Consider the following 11,148-nt stretch of genomic DNA (forward strand, 5'->3'; position numbering starts at 1 on the left):
AGTTCTGGTCCTTACTGAGGAAGACAGAGGCAAAGAAGTTATTAAATATGTTGGCTTTGTCATCTGGCGTGACAACCAGATTCCCCGTCTTGTCCTGCAAGGGCCCCACATTTCCTGGGGCCTTCTTTCTACTCCCTATGTATTTAAAAAAGGACTTCTTGTTGTCCTTAATCCGGGAAGCCAGCCCCTGTTCCATCTCTGACCCTGCCTATAGGATAAACTCATGGCAGTGGCACCCACAACCATACTGTGCTGCTCTGTATGGGCTCCCTCCCTCCTACACCAATAGCAGTGTAACTGTATTCTCACAGCTCTTCAGGTGGGCTAACAAGCACAGCTGCGGGTAGTCTGGCATCATGCTAATTAGCCTGCCCACAGTGCCTCAGAGACTTGGCTACACTGCTCCCAGTTTAGGAGGCAGCCTGCGTTGAGCAGTGCAGGGTGCTGCTGTCAGGCACAGTAAAAGTTTACTCCATAGCCATGGCCTCTGATATTATGATGACTTCCTTGGCTAACCCGGCATCCAGCTCTTCCTACAAATGGTTAAGTTGCACCTTAATTGTATTTTTCTTTCCTGCACAGAAAAGGCAAGGTGCAGTATTAATTATTCAAAACACATGCAGCATTCTCATATGTAAAGAGGGGGACATAATGTCAATGAAACGATGACCAGGTTTTTTCCCTTTCCTTTGCCAGGAATAAATCAATTCACATTATTTATTAGATCACAAAATGTTAATGGGAAAATATAAAGCCATAAAGCTTCCCCTGCTTTTCCATTGATAGCTGATGTGCAAAACCTATTAGTGATTACTTATTTTGAAACATTTTTTATTGTTAATGGATTTTCTTGCTTCAGTGTTTGCTGGGTGCTTAATACCCTCTGGGAAAGATAAACATCAGTGATTTTTTTAGGCCTGCATGACCTTGCTGAAGAGTAACATGACTCCTGAAGTGCTGAGAGCACACTTGGCAGATGTTGGCTGTAAGGAAGTCTTCTATTGTGCAGACTTGCTTTGCCTATGAAGCAATATGCTTTTTTGCCTTGCTGAGTGAAGCTGAGAGAGCACTTTGCATGCACCAAACTGTTACAAGGCATTCAAGAAAGTAACTGACTCATTTTTTTGAAAATTAAACAGGATTATAGGAGGAAATAATAACTGGCCGTAGATTTTACAACCCCATATTTGATTCACTCTTACAACTATAAAGAGGGAAGATAGCAAAGGACTTCTGTAATGGTCAAAAGCCAAACAATTTTTTTTTTCATCTTAAACTAGCAGTTGATTTATGATAGATTTTGTTCAATCTTTAACAGCCCTGTGCCCCAACATTCAGGCACTGATTCCTTTTGAAAACTAACAAAGCTATGTTTCAAATTCCTGACCATGTCTTGGTTGGTCAACAGCAGAGGCCTTCCCTAACAAAATGATTTGTTGTAACAGAGACTGGAATAAGTCACAACAGCTGTAAATCTGAATCCTGCTTCTATACACAAGCCTTCTGCACCTGCAAATGAACTTGCAGCTCTGTAGCTGAAGCAAACAGACCCTGCAATAAATGGATTTATTAGCTGTAACATGTCAGAATTACTGCAGGGCACTTGAAACATAGATGGAGTTATGAACTAGCAAAACTTCGCTCAAGTTATAATCTACATGGTGTAACAGAATTATTTTAGTGATATTTCCACATAGCTCATTGCTCAGTTTAATCCCTTCTGTGATTCAAAGACAGAAGCCACAAACCACACATTTGAGCTCAGTATTGTGGCCTGGATTCAGAACAGCACCCTTCTTTCCTGTCGTTTAGGAAACATGTGCTAACGGTATTTTAAATCCCATTGACGTCAGTGGAATTTAACACATGCTTAAGTGCCCTCCTGAATTAGAGCCCATTTTAAGGCATTGTGAAGTATCAGGGGCTCAATCTAATGCCCGTGGACTTAATCAGAGTCTTGGCACTGACTTCAGCGAGCGCTGCGTTTTGGCATGCCCCTGGTTATGGTAACGGCGCTCCAGCCCACAGAGCCATGTCATCAGCCCACAGGGCTTCCCACTGGGCCAGAAATCTGGCAGTGGGGGCATGGTGGCAGCTTAATTGCTACAGCTCCGGGAAAAATTGCTGTGGTAATTAATGCTGCCACCCTTCCACTGCCACCAAATTTCTAAACCTGTGGGGAGCCCTGTTGCCCAATGATACGACGTCACACATTGAGCTGCAGTTCCTGAAGAGGTATGAGGGGAAAAAGTATTTGCAGCCCAGCAGCTGCTAGGACGACTCTGCACAAGCTCCAGCAATATCTTCCTTCATCCGGGAGTGGAAGGTGCAAAAATGATACAAGATTTGCCCAAACAGAAGATAGCTATTCAGAGCCATAAGGCTTGACAGGGTGTACTCAGAAGAACAGAGCTGTGCTTCTGCTCCCTAATCTGCCTACCCCAGTCTGTCATACTGGGTATACTGCCCTAGCAAAATGGTTCACACATGGGTCAGCTTCTGTTAACTTCTGCATAGCCATGACTTTTTCCCCCAGTGTAAGATGCATTTCAGTACTTTCTGCCCCAACTGAAAAGGCCACGGCACATCTTGGGAAGCAGATTTCACACTCTGACCTGACCAACAAAGATAGAAAGGCATCGCAATGAGTCAACATAAGGGCTTATTCTCCACACTCAAAGTTTCCCTGTAGCAGCAGCACCTTCCTCTAGGCCAGCAAAGTTAAGGCACCTCCACTGAGCAGAGTAAGTTCTTGATGCCGTCCAGCTGCTCTGATCCACCCAGTAGCTGGTACCTTCCCAGAGGGCACTTCATGCTCTGGAGGACAACTGCTGAGTGCTCAAGCTGTGCATACAGGCACTCCAGTGGCTTGGCGATGATAGTTGCTGCCTGCTGGCAGAAGCTTTAGCAGCAAAGGCAAGTGAATACAGACCTAGCTGAAGAAAAGGTTAGGTTGAGACTAGTTAACATGAGCCCGTTTGAGCTCAACTGATTGTTCTCAAGTAGACGCAATTCGGACACCCCCACTTGCTCGTTCTGCTGTTAGTTTTCTTAGCTGGGGTTGACTCGATCACTGATAAAACCATTTTACCCAGGGAGCAGGTTAACAAAACAGGAGCTGCGGCAGCTGCTTTTTCCACTTTCTCTGACACTACAGTAGCTTGAGCTAGGTACAGGTGTCCAAAAAGCCAGAGGTGGAACTGATCTACGTTATGCGGTTTTCTGTAAGCAACTAGTTTAAATTAGTAGCAAACAGAACACACATTTACCCTTTGGTTGAGGGGGAGCGAGGGAAGTGGGCACACAAGCTGCCTATCGTAGATGGAGTTTTGCCATTTTTAAACCAGTCTATGTGTGCCAGATTTCTGTTGTTACAGGTTTGAATCAGTTTCCGATCACTTATAGTAGTAAACGTGTAATGTCTGTACCTGGCCTTACTGTCCCAGTCTATACCAGCTCTTCCTGCAGAGCCCTTTCCAATAAAGGGTAAAAGAAGAAAGGCTGAAAAATGTAACTGGAAGTCCTTCTAAAAAGGAAGGATAGGGGTTATAAGGAATGCGATCTAGAAGCAGCATGCATTAATACCACATATTCAGTTTGGGAATGAATGCTAACATCTAGGGATAGTTTTACTCTGTCCTCAGTAGGAATTTATTCTTTAGGTGACAATGGTGGAATTGTGCCCCTAATAGATGGTTGCAAAGGGCATTATTCATTTTAGATCCCTGTGTCTCATAAAAGCATGGTCTTGCATGGTTTTTATTGCTGAAAAAATAATGATGAGGTCTTGTTATCCACTCCTATGAAGTGTGGCACCTCTACAGGGGTCAACAGAATTCCATTGATTTATATTAGCCGAGAAGCTGTCCATCCACATGCAAATCAAGAAGCTGAGGTAGCAGAAAGGGCTGTTTACACCAGAGCAGTGGTTATCAACCTTTTTAGACTCAAGGCACCCCTCCATAAGTCTTCTGAATTTAGCAGCACCCCACTTCCAAAACTAACTTCATTCCTCTTTCCAAGTTTTTCCAAAACTTCCTTGACTATGGAAAAATACTAGAGCAATTCTTTTGTTGCTCAGTAAGACCATATTAGGCCAGAATATTTGTGATGCTATGGACTCCTATTTGCAACCTCTGGGTTTATCTTATGAATCATATGTAGGTGTTTCCACACGTGTAGGTGTTTGTGTGGTACCCAGCATCGACCTTCAAAGGATCTTGCATCACCTCGGTTGAGAATCACTACACTAGAGACTTCCAGAGCAGTTTCAATTTCCTGAAGGAATGTATAAGCTTGTCCCCCTCATTTTTGGTCCTTATTACACTTCATCCCAGACGTGGCAGGCTGAGCAGCATGAAGATATTAAAAATCTCATTAGCATGAAGCATCCTTGAATGTGTAGGTATTATAACTCTCTTGAGAGAACTTAGATTTTGGTTGTAAGGGATCAGGTTCCCAAAAACAGCACAGGAGAAAGAAACAATGGGTAAAAGAAAACCTTTATAAGCAGATCAACAGCTTTAAAACACAACTCTGATTCCTTGGAGCTGGTGTAACTTTAAGACTTCCACTGAAGCCGGTGGTGCTCAGATATCTATGCCAGCAGAGGATGTGCCATTTGATAGTGTTAAGATACTTCAAGGCTTCCCTGCTTTTCATCCCTCCTTTATAAAAATACTATTCATCCCACAACAATTAACCACTGAAAGGGCTGGACACTCATTCTCTTAGCTAATCCAAATGTATCTTGCTAAGTGAAGCCGAGTATGGAAATTTTGAGCTTTTATCCAGATCCCAGTGAAATCAGTAGGGATACTAGTTTTTGGTGTTTGGAGAATCTGGTCCCAAGTTTCTTAGCAAAAGCTATGGGGCCAATCATCACCAGCACAGCTCTACTGAAGGGAATGGTACTCAGTGCACTGCATTTTTATCAGGTATGTGCCAAGCGCTGTAGTCCCTTCCAGAATGTGCCCATATGAGTGGTATCCTATACCAATTAAGTCACAGGGACTTTAAGGAGGTCCAAGGTTTCACTTTAATGTCCTTACCACAAATCCTACACAAAAGTAACCCAGAAACTGTTTGTTTTCAAGAGAGTAGATAAGCATGAATTTCTTCTAGAAAACAGACCTTTGCAAGTTTATACTACTACTTTTTATTATGTTTAAGTCACCAGTCACAGAGCTATGCATTATAAAGGAGCATGCCCAAGTGCATCTTTTTCCACACAGTACAAAGCTATGAGGAGGAAAATAAGAAATAAAAATAAAATTAAAAAAAATTAAAAAGCAATCCCCCTTCCAGAACAACAACAAGAAGCAACAGCGGTAAACTGTAGCAAACAGAGTCTCAGAAATGACAATGGACGCTGAAACCCAGAAGAATCCTGGACAAATGTTTTTACAGAACATGACTCTAGCATGGAGCTGAACCCTGCACAAATAAACAGCATGGCAGCTTACTTTAAAGACATGAGGCCAGGGTAAAAGTCAGGCATTATCGAAAAATACTGAGCTGTTTTATAATACTTTGGTATGTAATTCATTCAGGAAGCCATGTGTCTGAGCGCACAGCATGCTGGACCGTCTTGCAGAAGAGGTGGGCTTTATTCTGCTGGCTGACTTTGAGCATCTTCCCCTTGGTTGAAGTGAAGGGGAATACTGACCTCCTGTGTAAACTGCTTTGAGATCCATTGATGAAAAGTGCTGCATAAAAAATATTAAACTTTACATATAACGAGTACAGGGACAACCAGCATGTAAGGTTAGTAATTTTTTTGCGGGATTAGGGTCTTGTTTTTGTAATGTTTATCTAGTTTTTGCACTTCATTCAGGGCAGATAATGAGAGCAGGCTCGTCTGTTTCTACTTTTGTTTCTGGAATAGATCAAAAGGCTTTAATGGACCTGGGCTCAACATAACTTTAAATGCTCCTTTTTGTATAGATAAATCCAATTAAATAGCCCTGTTGGCTTCCGGGAGGGATTACCAGAGATCTTATTACTTTTACTTCTCAGAATCCAGCACTTCAGTGTAAGCAGACAACTTCTCAAAGAGGCAAAACCAGTTATTTTGGTTATACGCATATATTGAAATGCAGACCTAGCAAAGTGCATCATCTCTCTCTCTCTCTCCTTAAAGCAATCCTGTCTTTTCAACTCTTCTCCATTGAACTGCTACAGAGGAATACAGTTCTGCATGGCTAGCTCACTCACACAGTTGTAATAAGTCAAAGCAGCTTGGCTCACTGCCCAACAAAACACAAACTCCCCTGAAACCTCCAGCTTTTCCATGGTAACATCACAGTCATCAGCACAGCAAACAATCACTCTGATCCATTCTACTTTTCCCCTTTTTAGCACAGAGAAGTATATCATTGCACCCAGCCCCCGGACCTGTACTAATTATCATCCATGAAAGCAGATAGTGACTGAGCTCTTTACCCTCTGCTCCAGAGTTTTAAATGAGATCAAAGGAATGCAAAGGCACAGGGACACCAAACAAGTTTTGATATACTTTTACTTGAAAACAAAGTTTGTGTGAACAGTATTTAATACAGTGAAAAATGGAAGCATAACTGTGCTCAGCTAGGAGTTCAAGTATCTCATATATTGCATAAGTTCAAAGGTTGAATGATTTACTTGTGTCATCAAAATGCTGGTAGATGTACATAATTCTGCAGTTCCTAAAGACTTGATCTTTCTCTCACTTACCTTTGTGTCACTCCACTGAACCAGATTCTAATTCCAATGGATTTTTTGCCTAGATTTATCATGGTGCAAATAAAATCAGAAACTGAGCCACAAATTTGAGAATGACAAGGTTTGACAACACAGTTGTGAGAGCACAATTAGAACCACAGAGCCTGATCTGCCACTGCCTTCTACCTGATGTTGCCATTTGAACTTTTTCAGTTAAAACTGAAAGCTTTTCAACCTGTACACAAGGGGGTAATCCTTGTGTACAGGTTGAAATCCAACCTGTACACAAGAAGTACAAACTGGGGTTAAAAATAACCCTTCTGATTTTGTGGGTGTTTTTACACTCACTTTGCACAGAAACAAATAAGGATATAAGCTTCAAGGCAAAAGAAAAATGTGGCCCCCAGAGTTTCTCTCTTTAAACAATCATCCTGTAGTCTCTTTTACTGTTACAGAAAACTGAAGTCCTGCTAGCTTTCTTTAACACTCTATATAAAATTCTTGTATACTGCTAGAGCATGGGTAAAGCGTGTTAGGCTTGCCCTACACTAAGAAAGTTACCCTGTTATAGCTATGTTATTTAAGGCGGTTATTTTTCCTCCAAGACACCTGTATAAGCCCCAGTGGGGACACAAGTATACCAATATAAACTCTTTTATACTGAGTGTGTATGTGAACTAGGAGGATTTTGCTGGTTGTTTCACTGACACAGCTAAATCTGCAATGCCTTATAGATCAGACAAGTCCTTAGTGTAAGAATCAGTCCCAAGGGTTTTAGTTTTTGTTTCTCCCCCCCAATGGCTACATTAAGTAAATAACTTTCCAGAGAAAATGCTTTTGGGCCCAATTCTTATAGTAAGGTCATTCTTCATTGATCTGGTTTTGTAAAGAGGCCTTAAAGGGGAAGTAAATTATATTGATATACATTCCTAAAGCTGTGTAAACATGAATCAGGTGGACTACACCAAAGTTAGTCATACCTAAACATAAATTTTGTGGCAAGTTTGGCAGAAAATTGCCCATTCATATGTATAAGACCATCCTCCAAGATTTTGAAAAGCTTTCAGTTTTAACTGAAAAAGTTCAAATGGCATATCAGCATATAATACCATAACTGATTTACACTGAGGTCCCTCAATACTGGTCTGGAAGTGTACAGGGCTGTACATCCTGCATAGTTAACCTAAGCGATTGGGACTTTCACATGCAGCTTGTCTAGCCTAGGTAGAAGAGTCCCCACAACAAAGCCTTTATTTGTGTTCTCACTGTTTCTGCCATCACTTTTGTTTATCTGGGGATTTATTGCATGGTTCTCTGTGCTGCAACACTAAGATTCTTCACCAGTCAATTGTGTCAAGTGCAAGAGCTTTTGAGAAGTTTAGTGTCTATCCTCAGTCCAGACAGAACTAATTTCAAGTCAAGTTAAGGTGGAACCTGGGTGTGTGAAAGGTAAAGGACTCTGAACTGAAAAAACTGGTGTACATATAATCTAAGCAAGGGGGTAAATTCCAGTTAGCAGAGCAGTATAAAGGGGTCTTTGTGTAAATAAGAATCAGGTCTAGTAATTTTAAGAAACAATGGGCCCAATTCTAATTCTCATTCCCATCAAGGCTGCTTTACACCGAGCTAACTACAATGAGGCCTTAAAATGTTTTACACTCACTTCAAGACTCCTTCCTACTGGCCAATGGATTATATTTGTACAGCATGGATGACAAAACCAAACCAAGAGCCCGTGTCTTCTGTGCCTGATCCACAAAATATATCTATCTGATAGCTCTTACATTTAAGAGACTGGTTCTTTGCCTCAAGCCACTAGTGGCTCTAGCATTTCATCCTTAGCCCTGGTGATGGTCAAAGTAGCACTGACACCTAAGTCCTTGTAAATTATCTAAACTTAAAGTAAGGACTGTATTACAAAACAAAATTATTACACAGTGATTCTGTTCTGATTTCAGGCCAAAACAATAACAGCAAAGGAAAATTAGGGTTTCTCTCTGAAAATGACTTCCTAATATTACATGCCCCAAGTTAAGGATTCAAAACAAAATTTTGTTCAGGGCTTCCCATTTTACTTGAGAACAAAATTACAATGGGCTCCTTTGAAAAATCAGGCCCCCCACTTAACCACAGTACCTGCATTTTGTGTTACTGTGTAAGGAACTACTGTTCACCATACCAAGCATAATAGGGATGAAATTCCACCAAGGGAACATTATAAGCCCTAAGAGAGCAAAGATCAAATGGTTTATTAACCCAAGATGGAATTTCAGCCTCCTTACTGTATGTACACATGGAACGTGATTCTGCTCTTACTCACGCTGATAGAAATCAAGATTGAGTAAAGCTTAAACTACACAAGCATAAAATTGGGTGCAGAAAGACATTCAGGTCATGTATACTCTCTACATAGGACTATCTGTGCACCTGCTCCCTTGCTCCAGGGAAAAAAGGACTGTTTCCCCACCTACTCCCTATCCCAACCACTGTAATGGGAGCAGGTCAGTATTACCAGGAGCCCTTGAACTCCTCAGCACGGGGAGACTGGTTATGTCAGGTGTCTCCAAAGAATACACTGAGGGAAAAACCACTTGCCCACCTTTTCTGCATTTTATTTACAGAAAGAGAATTAAGTTAACCTTTAGTGTGAAAAAGAATCAGGGGGTCTTACTCCACCTTCCCCCTTCATTATGCTTTCTCCTCCAACTTCAATTTAACAAGGCTTTGATTCTCAAATACATTGGGCGCTGAGGTGGTCAGTTCCTGTTAGTGGAAGACTTCAGCTCCAATTGTCACTTATTTATTTCTTCTGCCATTGCCAGCTGGGGCAGTCCAAATAGAAAACAAATGCTCAAGGTTAGATCTGTGTCCCTTCCCTAAGGACATTTTTTTTATTATAGGCTCACATTATACTGGACAGAGAATTTTTTTTTGGCATTTTGCAAGCTGAGAAAGCAGAAGACACATCCCTCCAACTAAACTGCCCTTTCTAGCTGCTAGTGAAACACCAACACTACAATATCCCTGCCCCTACCCAAGAGACCACAAGCTTTCTATCTGGCTTCCTACAGGTCACAGGTTTATTATCTGACTGGTACCAGTTCCTAGTTTCAAGAAATACAGGGACTATATCAAGTGCCCTACTACTCCCATCCAAACACCCAAAGACTCCTGATCCCACCTAGTTAAATCCATTAGCAGTATAAATAATGCATCTCTTACAACATTTGATTAATTTTGCATATTTTTGCTAATAGAGTAATGTCAGATCCTTTGGCTCAATAGTCCTGCTTTGTAAAAGGAATTGATGGATGTTCTTTTATGAGTTAAAAGCATTAACTAAAATGAAAACAAGTGTCTGGGGGGAAGGAAAGAACTTGCTGAACCTGAGCATTACAACAGGGGGTGATCACAGAGAACCAGAAAGTGAAACTGACTGGAAACAAAACTGAAACCGAGGAGAGCCTGTTTCCATTGGCCAAACTGAATGAAATTCAGGCAGTACAGATCCAGTACAATCTCATAAGTAACATTTCAGTTTGACTGACCAGAGGTGCTGTTGATAACACAACTAAGGCATTTCTTTCTTATTTTGCTTTTGATTTTTTTGTCTGGTTTTGTTGTTGTTGTTGTTGTTGTTTTTACTGGAGCATTGATTTAAGTCATTTTAACATAATTAACTATCAGCACATGTACTACATCAGCTCCCTGTCTTTCCTTCTAAGTGTGAACCAGCTGCAGTCAGCTGTCTCACCATGCAATCTGTGCAGGTACTTCCAGACCACAGCTGAGTCCCAATGAAGAATAGAGGACTCCATGGGGGAGTGCACAAGGCCTATGGTTTTTGCTGGTGTGGAACCCTTTGCATAACTGTGGACTACATCTTTTAACTTCTTCTTATCATTTAGATTATCAGAAGAAGGTCTCATTTCTGTTTGTGAACAAGCTGCTTCTACCAAATCAATAATAGTCTTTGTGTCAATCCAGGATAACAAGGTAATAAATACATTAGACATACCGATGTTAAATCAGAAAAATATGGATTACAGAGGTGGATTTGCTGACCATGGTGTGGAGCTGGGGACTAACAGGTGCCATCCAGAACAACACTATAATCCGCTTTGTTTTGCAGCTAATTATTATAACTTTTTTTCACTGCTGTGAACTGAGCAAGATGGCATCAGTGATACTTTTCCCTATATTCATCCCCAAGTTCATTTGCTACATAGCTCCTAACACTTTTTTCTTGCTTCCATGCTAATATTTTATTTTTACTTGGTGCTCAGAGGGTGGGAGTTTTTCAGCCTCAGGACATGGATCTGCAAAGAAAGAAGGGCAGGAAGAGATGGGATCTATCTAAGGATGAAGGGAGACAAGTCTCTTTAGACACTGATTCACTAAACTAATGAGGAGTGCTTTAATAAGGTTTTAAGCAGCTGCATAACT

General features: G+C 41.2%; 1 long non-coding RNA gene across 1 annotated transcript in view; it reads left to right on the plus strand.

Annotated features, from left to right (window-relative positions):
- LOC109303438 overlaps window positions 1–10,860 on the plus strand; it is a 19,849-nt gene extending 8,989 nt beyond the window's left edge. The window contains exons 2-3 of the long non-coding RNA XR_002099112.1: window positions 5,553–5,766; window positions 10,428–10,860. This is a non-coding gene — a long non-coding RNA (uncharacterized LOC109303438). The remainder of the gene's footprint in view (window positions 1–5,552; window positions 5,767–10,427) is intronic.
- The last annotated feature ends 288 nt before the right edge of the window (window positions 10,861–11,148 follow it).

The sequence above is a fragment of the Gavialis gangeticus genome, unplaced genomic scaffold (assembly GCF_001723915.1).
Source record: "Gavialis gangeticus isolate Ggan-Ray unplaced genomic scaffold, GavGan_comp1, whole genome shotgun sequence".
Classification (NCBI taxonomy): Eukaryota; Metazoa; Chordata; order Crocodylia; family Gavialidae; genus Gavialis; species Gavialis gangeticus.